Source organism: Alligator sinensis, unplaced genomic scaffold (assembly GCF_000455745.1).
Source record: "Alligator sinensis unplaced genomic scaffold, ASM45574v1 scaffold707_1, whole genome shotgun sequence".
Lineage (NCBI taxonomy): Eukaryota > Metazoa > Chordata > Crocodylia > Alligatoridae > Alligator > Alligator sinensis.
Window position 1 is genome coordinate 1 of NW_005842065.1, and position 11971 is coordinate 11971.

Consider the following 11971-nt stretch of genomic DNA (forward strand, 5'->3'; position numbering starts at 1 on the left):
CCCCCGCCTTAATGGTGGAAGATGTATACTATTCTGTAACATAAAGTGCTACTCCCCCACACCTTTTTCCCCCACTCTGTCACGCCTATACAATCTATACCCCTCATTGCCTACTGCCCAGTCGTGTGTAGAATCCCACTATGTCTCGGTTAGTCCGACTAGGTCATACCGGGTACTAGCAAGCAAGAGTGCGAGCTCCTCCTGCTTGTTCCCCATACTCCTGGCGTTTGTATAAAGACATTTGAGTCCCCCAAAGGGGGCTCTTGGTGCCCCTGTGCCTTGATGGCATGCGTTCCCTTTATTACTTACCTGGTGTGGTCTGGTGCCTTGTTTATGGCTTACCAACCCCTTAATACTTACCTGGTGCAATCTGGCATCTTGTTTGTGGTTTACCAACCTTGGGCTCTCTTTGACCACCGGCTCCCCAACCCCCATCAAGTCTAGTTTAAAGTTCTTCGGAGGAGATCAGCCAACCTGTGGGCGAACAGATACTTACCTCTGGGAGAGAGATGAAGATCATCATCTCCCAGGAAGCCTCCTCCCTGGAAGTGCTGGTCATGGCTGTAGAATCCAAAGCTCTCCTGAAGACACCAACTCTGGAGCCGCCGGTTGACTTCCTTGATGCAAGCACCCTGGCATCTCTGGCTGCTGCCAACCGGAAGGATGGAAGAAAATACAACCTGTGCTCCAGTCTTCTTGAGGCTGTCTCCCAGTTCATGGACGTCCTTCATGATGCAGTCAGGGCTGGTCCTAGCTTCATTATTGGTTCCCACATGGATGAGGACCATGGGCTAGTAGTCAGAGGGCTTAATGAGAGCAGGAATCGCCTCAGTGATGTCCCTGATCTTAGCTCCAGGCATACAGGAGACTTCTCTCACCATAGGATCCAGTCGACAGATTGGCCTCTCCATGCCTCTCAGGATGGAGTCGCCCACCACAATCACTCGGAGTTTCTTCTTCTGCCTGGGCAGTGATCCCCCAGCCTGCCTGGTAGGAGCTACAGGGATCACCTCCTTGTCTCAGACGGCCGGAGCCGACTTGAGGTGATTTAGAAATTACTTGGTCGTTGGGCGGGCTGGTGAATGGAGAGGCAGACAAAGCGTATTGGTTGCAAAAAGCTTTACTTATGCCGCTAGTCGTCACGACGCAGGTGGTCCAGTCGCTTAAACAACTACACGAATTGCTCCAGCTGGCAAGGCTCAGGCCAGCGAATCCGTACACAAAACAGGCCGGCAGGGAAAGGGTACGTCGAAGGATTGCGCTCGGCGACGGGGAGAAGAATCGATAGGTGATCATGCATCACTTGCATGCCTTTGCTAAGGTGTGAGAGTCTCTGCAGCTCTCAGGAACATTAGCGGCTCCCAGAGCTGGCTCAAGCCAGGCACAGGGCAGGCAGGGGCTGCGTGGGGTTCTCCAGGGCAGCAACTGCGCAGAGGCAGATCCAGGGTTTGGCAAAGGGGAGTGTGTGAGCACCCTGGTAGCAGGGGTGGCTGCACCCCCTCTCCCAGCCTCCTACCCTGCAACCTACTGTAAGGGGAAAGCCAGGTTACAGGACCCTCTGGAGACTTTAAAATACCCAAAGCAGTTAAGAATCCCTGCCTTACTCTCTGTACTCAGGGGCATGTCCCTTCCCCTTTCTTCCCTTCCTTCTCCAGTCACCGCTGCTTTCCTTGCTGTCCCAGGGATGGGGGGAACCTTTAGAGCTGCTCTTGCCCACTCCAGCTGGGCCACACAGGGGCTGAGCTCAGCTGGGAGCATCAGGAGAAGCAACGGGGCGTTGGTGGCATCACCCAAGCTACCCGGTCTCCCTAGGAGCAGGCAGGGAAGCTGCTGCAGCTGTGGCTGCAATTGCTGAGCCCAGCCCCTGTGCAGCCCAACTGGAGAGGACAGGGGCAGCTTGGAAGACTCCTGGGCCCCCAGGACAGTGGAAAAGTGGCCATGGCATCTGGGGAACCATGGAAGCAAGCAGGGGGAGGATGATCCTCTGATCATGGTGGGTACTGGGGATTCTTATCTGCTTTGGGGACTTTTTTAAAGTCTCTGGAGACTCCAGCAGCATGGTCCAGGTACCAGTGCCCCTGCTCTGGATTTGCCCCTCGGATGGCATCCCATCTCACAGCCCCCCATTGAAGTCATGGGCTCATCCTCTGATCTTAACTCATCTGACAACCTCCAAGAGTACAAATTCAAAGCCTCCCATAACTCAAGAACAGAGAAGGCAACGGAGGGGCTGCCAAGCTGCCACCAGGTTCCTGACAATCTCTTGGCCCTTGCAAGTGCTTCATATGCAGTCTTGCTGCCTGCCTGGCTGGGAACTCATGCATGATACCCTCCCTTCAGTGAGCATGTGACCTCTGCTAGGCAACTGTGGGGCTTTACCCTGGCAGGTGTTCCCACTAGCATATGTGAAGCTCTCTTTGCCAGGATCAGCCATGAACCCCGGTTCACATGTGCAGTAGAAACTTCCAGGGAAATTGTGCCAGGGTGTGCTCAGTCCCCACATTCCAGGGTCAAGACTTGTACACTCATTGACATCTGCAATGTGAGAAGGGATCCTGTCCATCCCAAGTGAACAGAAAAGGAACCTAGAGCCTGGGGCCTTGATGATGATACCAACAAGTATCCCCTGTGACTATGGACAATGAACACTGCCTGGGAAAGCAGGGGATGCAGAGCCAGAAGAGGGGTTGGTGCAAAAAGCAGGATGTTCTGGGCACATGTGGTTGGGCAGAGGGAGGTCCACAGGAGTTGTGATTATGGGATCCAGCATCAGATCCTATCATAACCTACTGTCAGTATAGGGCGAGCTCAGGATGATGATCCTGGGTTCCCTCTGAACCAGCTCCCACTGCTGTAGGCTCCACAGCTGATGAGAACCCCAATCTGCGGCTGTCTGTGCAGTGCACGGTACACCCCTGCAGCTGGGATCCCGACCAGCTGACAGGGCTCCCAACCCTGGTGGCATAGCTGTGTTACCTATGCTAATTCAAAATGGATAGAAACTAGCTATAATGTTATAACTATTTTCCAGCTTTAACTTTATAGCTGGATGGAGCTTTTTATGGTATGACAGTTCATTTGCACATGTAGCCAGTCTGAATTAGTTGTGCAGTCAACCAGAAGATTGCATAATGCATGTAACATGCAGATACTAGCACAGGAGCCTCTTTTACCATCACAGATGACCCTGGCATCACTGAAGTAGTTCTCCCTGGTGCTGGACTTGAACCCGGACAGGCAGGTGCACTGGGTTCTGTTTACACACCTGGAATATTTGGGGCACTCACAGCCCAGATTTGCATCTGCAGGTAATAGAAAGCAGGTGAGAAGGCTCTACCCTGTGCCATTGGCTCTTCTTCCTCATCCCACCCTTACCCTTTCTCCAGGTTCATCTCACACACTTCAGCTCCTTTATGGCATCCTCCCAACCCTTCCTCTCCACCTAATGTCTCCTAGTTCCTAGTCCAACCCCCAGGCCGAGTGTCCAACTTGTGTTCCTTTGCTAAGGGGTAAGAGTCTCTGCAGCTCTCAGGAACTTTAGGGGCTCCCAGAGCTGGCTTGAGCAAGGCACAGGGCAGGCAGGGGCTGTGTGGGTTCTCCAGGGCAGAGACTATACAGCAGCAGACCCAGGGTTTAACAAATGGGTCTGTGGGAGCAGCCCCTTGCATTCCAGGGCTGGCTGCACTCCCTCTCCCAGCCTCCTACCCCACAACCCACTGGTGGGGGAAAGCCAGGCTGCAGGAGCCTTTGTGGCCTTTTTAAAATACTCAAACCAGGTAAGAATATCTGCCTTCCTCTTTGTGCTCAGGGGCTTGTACCCTCCCCTTCCCCCCATATCCTCCCCTTCCATCCCCATATCCTCCAGTTACTGATGCTTTCCCTGATGCCCTGGGGGTGGGAGAAGCTTCAAAGCTGCTCCTGCCCACTCTAGCCAGGCTGTGCAGGGGCTGGGCTCAGATAGGAACAGCAACAGAAGCAACTGGGATTGTGGTGGCTTCACCCAAGCTACTTGGTCTCCCCCAGAGCAGGCAGGGAAGCCAGTGCAGCTGTGGCTTCCTTGGCTGAGCCCAGCCCCTATAAAACCCAACTGGAGGGGGCAGGGGCATCTTGGAAGATTCCCTGGTGCCCAGGACAGTGGGGAAAGTGGCCATGGCATACGGGGAACTGGGGAAGGGAAGTGGAGTGAAGGGGACATGCCTCTTATCATGCAGGGAAGTGGGAGTGCTTATCTGCTTTGGAGACTTGATCAAAGTCTCTGGAGACCTCAGCAGCACAGTCCAGGCACCACTGCCCCTGCTGTAGATCTGCCCCTGGGATGTCATCCCAACCTACAGCCCCCCATTGCAGTCATGGGTTCAACCTCCCCCCATAGCTCATCTGACACCCTCCAAGAATGTAAGTTCATCGCCTCACATAACTCAAGGACAGGGAAGGCCACTGAGGGGCTGCCAAGCTGCCACCAGGTTCCTGACAAACCCCTGGCTCTTGGAAGTTGGCTGTGACCATGTCATATGTAGTGTTGCTGCTTGCCTGGCTGGGAACTCATCCCTTATGCTTAAGCATGTGGCCTCTGCCAGGCAATGGCAGCATGTCACCCTGGTAGGTGTTTCCACTCACATATATGAAGCTCTCTGCCAGGTTCCGCCATGTACCCCAGTTCACACGTGCAGAAGAAACTTCCAGGGAAGTTGTGGCAGTGTGCGTTCAGTCCACACATTCCTGGGTTAAGACCTCTACACGCATTGACATCTGCAACGGGAGAGGGGATACTGTCCAACCCTAGTGCAGAGAAAAGGGACCTACAGACCTGGGGCCCTGATGATGACACCAGCAAGTGTCTCCTGTGGCTGTGGACAATGAATCCTGATAGGAGAGCTGGGGAAGTGGAGCCAGAAGAGGGGTTGGTGCAAGAAGCAGGATGCTCTGGGCACATGTGGCTGAGCAGAGTGGGTCAGCAGGAGTTGTGATTAAGGGATCCAGCATCAGTTCCTATCACACCTTATTGCCAGTGTAGGGCAAGCCTGGGGTGCAATCCCCAGCTCCCACTGCACCAGCTCCCACTGCTATGGGCCCTGCAGCTGACAAGACTCCCAGGTGTGGCTGTCTGTGCAGTGCACGGCGCAGCCCTGCAGCTGGGATCCCCAGCAGTTGACAGTGTTCCCAACCAGGGGACATATCTGTGCTACCCATGTAAATTCAAGCAGGATTGAAACCAGCTATAACGTTAGTAACTATTATCCAGATTTAACATTATAGCTTGGATGGAGCTTTTTATGGCATGACAATTAAAATAATTTGCATACGTAGCCAGTCTTTATGAATAGCGCAGTCAACCACTGCACTGCATGTAACATGCAGATACTAGCACAGGAGTCCTCTTTCACCTTTGCAGAAGACCAGGCTGCTGAAGTAGCGCTTTCTGCTGCTGGTCTTGAACCGAGGCAGGCAGTACAGTGGGTCGTGTTCATGCATCTGGAATGTTGGGGGCAGACTTTGGGGTCACAGCCCAGAGGGTCACCTGGAGGGAATGGAAATAGGGTGAGAAGGCTCTGACCTGTGCTATTGGTCCTAATTCACCATCCCATCCTGGCCCTTTTTCCATGTTCATCTCACACACTTCAGCCCCTTTCTCTCATCCTCCCAATACTTCCTCTCAAGCCAAAGTCATCTGGTTTCTAGTCCAGCCCCCAGGCTGAGTGTTCAACTTGTGTTCCTTTGCTAAGGTGCGAGAGTCTCTGCATCTCTCAGGAACATTAGGGGCTCCCAGAGCTGGCTCAAGCCAGGCACAGGGCAGGCAGGGGCTGTGTGGGATTCTCTAGTGCAGGGACTACATAGGGGTGGATCCAGGATGTAGCAAAGGGGGATGTGGGAGCAGCCACCTGCATTGTAGGGGTGGCTACTTCCCCTCTCCCAGCCTCCTCCTCTGCAACCTACCAGTAGGGGAAAGCCAGGCTGCAGGAGCCTTCGCGGACTTTGTAAAGTCCTCAAAGCAGGTAAGAATCTCTGCCTTCCTCTGTGTGCTCAGGGGCATGTCCCCTCTCTCCCCCCATACCATCCCCTTCCATCCCCTTGTCCTCCAGTCACTACTGCTGTCCCTGCTGTCCCTAGGATGGGGATAGCTTCAGAGCTGCTTCTGCCCTCTCCAGTGCCTGGGAATGGCTGGGAACAGTGGCAGCAGCAATGGGGAGGTAGTGAGATCACTGGAGCTGCCTGGTCTCCCCAGGAGCAGGCAGGGAAGCCAATGCAGCTGCAGCTGTCTTAGCTTAGCCCAGTCCCTGCGCAGCCCAGCTGGAGAGGGCAGAGGCAGCTTAGGCAATTCCCCAGCCCCTGGGACCCTGGGGAAAGTGGCCATGGCAAGTGGGGAACAGGCAATGGGAGGAGAAGGGCAGGGGAGGGCAGAAGAGGAGGGAGGGAGATTGGGATGTGCCTCTGAGCACAGAGGGCAAGGAGGGAATTCTTCTTTTTGAGAACTATTTCAAAATCTTGATAGACTCTGGCAGCACAGTCCCAGCACCTCTGCACCCTCTGGATCTACCCCTGGGATAGCTTCCCAACCCACCACCCTGCATTGCAATCACGGGCTCAGCCTCCCCACATAGCTTATCCGACAATCTTCAAGAGTGCAAGGTCATAGCCTCACGCAACTCAAGTACAGAGGATACCCCCAAGGGGCTGCCCAGTTGGTATCAGGTTCCTGATAGACCCCCTGCCCCCCCCGGGCTCTTGTAAGTTGGCTGTGAGCATGTCATATGCAGTGTTGCTGCCTTCCTGGCTGGGAACTCACTCCTCATGCCAGTCCTGCAGTGAGTGTATCACCTCTACCAGGCAATAGCAGGCCCTTACCCTGACAGGTGTTCCCACTCACATTTGTGAAGATCTCTTTGCCCAGATCAGCTGTGAATCCAGAAGCACATGTGCAGTAGAAACCTCCAGGGAAGTTGCGGTAGTATGCGTTCAGCCCACACATTCCAGGGCGAAGACTTGTACACTCATTGACATCTGTAACATGAGAGGGGACCCTGTCCATTCCCAGCGCAGAGAAAAGGGACCTCTGAGCCAGGGGCCCTGATCTTGATGCCAACACGTATCCCCTGTGGCTGTGGACAATGAACCCTGCTGGGAGAGCAGGAGAGGTGGAGCCAGAGGAAGGGTTGGTGCAAGAAGCAGGATACTCTGGGCACATGTGGATGCTCTGGACAAAAGGGGTCAGCAGGAGTTGTGATTATGGGATCCCTCATCAGATCCTATCACAGCTTATTGCCAGTGTAGGGCAAACCCAGGATGGCAATCCTGGGCTCCCTCTGCACCAGCTCTTGCTGCTGTGGGGCCCCCATTTAACAAGACTCCCAACTGTGGCTGTCTGTGCACCCGTTGCTGGGATCCCCATCAGCTGACAGGGTTCCTATCTTCGGGGACATAGCTATGCTACCCATTCAAATCCAAGCTGGATAGAACCCAGCTATAAGGTTAGTAACTATTTTCCAGCTTTAACTTTATAGCTGCATGGAGCTTTTTATGGCATGACAGCTAATTTGCACATGTAGCTGTATTGAACAAATAGTGCAGTCAGCCAGGTGATTGTGTAATGCATGTAAGATGCAGATACTAGCATAGGAGCTTTGTTTTACCATATCAGGTGGCCTTGAAGTCTCTGAAGTAGGTGTCCCCACTGATGGAGTTGTACCCAGGCAGGCAGGTACAGTGGGCAGCGTTTCCACACCTGGAATATTTGGGGCAGCCCTTGGGGTCGCAGCCCAGGGGGTCACCTGGAAGGAATGGAAAGCAGGTGAGAAGCCTCTGACCTGTGCCATTGGCCCTTCTTCCCCATCCTACCCTGGCTCTTTCTCCAGGTTCATCTCACACACTTCAGACCCTTTCTCTCATCCTCTCGTCACAGATTCACAGAAGTTTAGGGCTGGGCAGGACTGCGTGAGATCATTGGGTCCAGCCCTCCCACTCTGTGCAGGAAAAACTACTGGGGTCAGATAATCCCAGCAAGGTGTGTGTCCAGTCTCTTTCTGAAGATCTCCAGGGTAGGTGTCTGCACCACCCCCGCTGGGAGTCTATTCCAGGTTCTGGACACATGAACCATGAAGATGTTTCTCCTTATAGCCAGTCTGAAACCTTCTTCTAGGAGTTTATGACCATTGCTCCTGGTTTTCCCCTGGGGTGCTTTGGTGAATAGTTGTCTGCCTGGACCCTGATGCTCTCCCTTGATATATTTGTAAGTTGCCACCAAAGCCCCCGAAGTCTTCTCTTTTCTTGACTGAACAGTCCCATATTTATCTGCCTTTCTTCATATGGCTTGCTCTTCACATCTCTAATCATATGAATGGTTCTTCTCTGGACTCTCTGAAGCTTCTCCACATCCTTCTTGAAATGTGGTGCCCAGAACTGGACGCAGTACTCCAGCTGCAGCCTCACCAATGCCGAGTAGAGTGGGAAAATAACTTCCTCAGTTTTGCATGAGATGCATCGGTTGTTTGCTCTGCTAACTGTTAGATCACACTGGTGGCTCATATTCATTTTGTGGTCAGTTACGACCCCCAGGTCCATTTTGGACAAGGTGCTAGTTACTGTAGCACCACTGTCTCTCTAAATTTGTTGCGATTTTTTTCCTCCCCAGATGGAGCACTTGAGACCTCTCAGTGTTGAACAACATCTGATTCTGGTCTGCCCATCTAACTAATCTGCCTGGGTCTTCCGCACTTCCTCAGAGCTTAGTATCATGGGCAAACTTTGCCAGCGTGCTTTTCTGCCCCACATCCAGATCTTTGTTGAACATGTTGAAAAGCACTGGTCCAAGTACTGAACCCTGGGGTACCCCACTTGCTACCTGCTGCCAGGTCAACACAGATCCATCTAATAATGCTCTTTGGGTCCGACCCCTCAGGCAGTTTCCCACCCATCTGACCCTTGAATTGTTGCATCCATAGTCCCCTAGTTTTACCTTGAGAGCCTCATGGGACACCAAGTCAAAGGTCTTCCTAAAGTCCAAGTAAATGAGGTTGACGTCATCTCCCTTATCCAGGTGGTGAATATCCTTGTCATAGAAGGAGATGGTTAGTCAGACATGACCTACCCACAACAAAACTATGCTGGCTGTTGTTCAGAATGTTGCCTTCTACTAGCTTATCGCATATGAACTCCTTGAGAAATTTTTTGAGGATTTTTCCTGGGATTGACATCAGGCTGATCAGCCTTTAGTTCCCTGAGTCTTCTCTCCTCCCTTTCTTGAAGATGGGCACAACATTGGCACTCTTCCAGTCTTCTGGCACCTCTCCTGAGTGCCACAAATTCTCAAAGAGGTTTTCCAGTGGTTCTGCAATGACTTTGGCTAGTTTGTTCAGTATTCTCAGATGGAGTTCATCCAGTCCTGCTGACTTACAGATATGCAGCCTCTCTAGGTGTTCTTTCACCGGCTCTACGTTGACTGTTGGTAGGTGATCATCCCTACTGTGACTATTCTGTGTCATATTTGCATTCGGCAGGCTCCCACTCTTAGACTGGTGGAATACAGATGTGTATTTTTCTTTTTCAGAAGATCTGCAACTTCCCTATTGAAGCAAGATGGCCTCCCAGCTCCTGTGCCAGCTTTTTTGCATACAGGTATGGACAGCTTCCGTGCACCGAGGATCGTGTCCTTGAGGAACAACCACTCTTCATCCACACTCTTTGCCTGTGGTCCATGATCTTGTAGGGCATTACTCACTAAAGTCCTTAGCTTATTGAAGTCAGCTTTTTTAAAGTCAAGAATTTGTACTTTACTGACAGATTTCCCAGCCCTATGACGGACCGTGAAGATGACAGCACCGTGGTCGCTGTCACCTAGATTACCCTCTGTCGTCAGATCATTCACCAGGTCGTCCCCCTTGGACAAAACTAAATCTAGGAGCGCATGTCCTCTGGTCGGCCCATATACTTCCTGAGGCAGGTAGAGCTCATTGATACAGGTCAGGAATCTATGTGACTGGCCAAATCTGGCCAAGTGTTCTTCCCAGGAGATGTATGGGTAGTTAAAGTCGCCCATGATGACCATACCCCATGCTCTTGTAGCCTCTTGCAGTTCCCTGGAGACTTCCAGATCTAGCTCCTCATCTTAATTTGGAGGTCTGTAATATATTGCTACAGTAAGGTCCCTTTAGCCACATCCTGCCCCCCATCTTGACCCAGAGGGTCTCAAATCGCCCTTCCTTGGTACCAATTTCAGCTTCCAAGGAGGTGTACTGTTCCTTGACATAAAGAGCTACACCTCCATCCTTTTCCCTATGTGATCCCTCTTATGCAGGGTGTAGCCCTCTATAGCTACAGTCCAATCGTGGGTAGAGTGCCACCAGGTCTCTGTTATCCCTATGATATAGTAGGACCTGCCAGAAAGCAGGAGGGCTAGTTCCTCCCCTTTGTTCCCCAGGCTCCTTGCATTTGTATACAGACATTTGAGCCCTCCGCTGGAGGTGCTCGATTTCTGTCACGTTAGGGGAGCTCCATTCCCTCAGCTCACGCTGTAGTGTCCTTCCTGTCATCTCCTCCTGTAATGGTTGTTTGTTTGTTGCCCCTGGGCTTGCTCCCCTCATTGTCCCCCTATCCCCTGGCGATTGCAGTATAAAGCCCTGTCCAGGAGGTACGCCATCCAACAGTACCTCTACAGGTAATGTCCCCTAGTTCCTACGCCATCCAACAGTAACTTTCCTCCAGGAAAGTTGCGGCATTGGGTGTTCAGTCCACACATTCCATGGTCAAGACTTGTACACTCACTGACATGGTCAACTTGAGAGGGGATGCTGCCCATTCCCAGTGCAGAGAAAAGGGACCTACAATCCTGGGGCCTTGATGATGATGGCAACAACTGTCCCCTGTGGCTGTGGGCAATGAACCCTTCTGGAAGAGCAGGGGAGGTGGAGCCAGAGGAAGGGTTGGTGCAAGAAGCAGGATGCTCTGGGCACATGTGGCTGTGCAGAGGGGAGTAGGCAGCAGTTGTGATTATGGGATCCAGCATCAGATCCTTTCATACCTTATTGCCAGTGTAGGGTTTCTGCTGCTGTGGGCTCCACAGTTGATGAGACTCCCATGTCTGGCAGTCTCTGCCATGCACGGTGCAGCCCTGCGCTGGGATCCCCATCAGCTGACAGGGCTCCCAGCCCCGGGGGCATAGCTATGCTACCCATTTGAATTCAAGCTGAATAGAAACCAGCTATAAGGTTAATAACTATTTTCCAGCTTTAACTTTATAGTTGTGTGATGGTCTAGCTGGCAGTGACCTAGCCCAGGGGTTTTGAAAGGGCAAAAGATGATTGGAGGACTTGGGATTCCCTTTCCTCACCAATCTTGTAATGATTTAGCCCAGGGGTTTTGAAAGGGCAAAAGATGATTGGAGGACTTGGGATTCCCTTTCCTCACCAATCAGGGCTCAGAGACTCACCCCTCATGTCCCCTGATTGGCCCCTTGGGTCACTTGGAGGGGGATAAAAGGGGCAGCGCGGCTGACTCAGGGAAGAAACCAGCAAGGGACCATGAGGAGGGAGCTTCAAAGAGCTGGCAAGAGCTGAGCCAGTGGGGCGGAAGCAGTTGGCCCAGAAAAGCCTGAAGGAGCAGGACCTGCAGGCAGCAGTGGGACCTTCAGCAGTGTGGCGTCCGGCCGGCAGGAGAGGTTTCCTTCTGGGCTCCAGGATTCCCTATGAGAGGCTGTGGCCAGCAGGAGCGGCTTCTCTGCTCCAGCAAGGATCCGAGCAGCGACCTGAGAGGTTCCCAGTGCTGCTTCCAGATCCTCCAATCAGAGGCCAAGCAGCTCAACGTAAGGCCAGGGCTCCAGGTAGATCAATACCCCTAGCAGACTATGGCAATACCAGCACTGGTGGCTGTGTGGCAGTGTTTTTTTGCCTACCACATGGGAGATCTGAGTTCAAGTTCCAGCTTTGGTGACTTGGGGTGAGTGAGCTAACAAGGAGAAATTCCTCTTGCAGTGGAAAGGGGC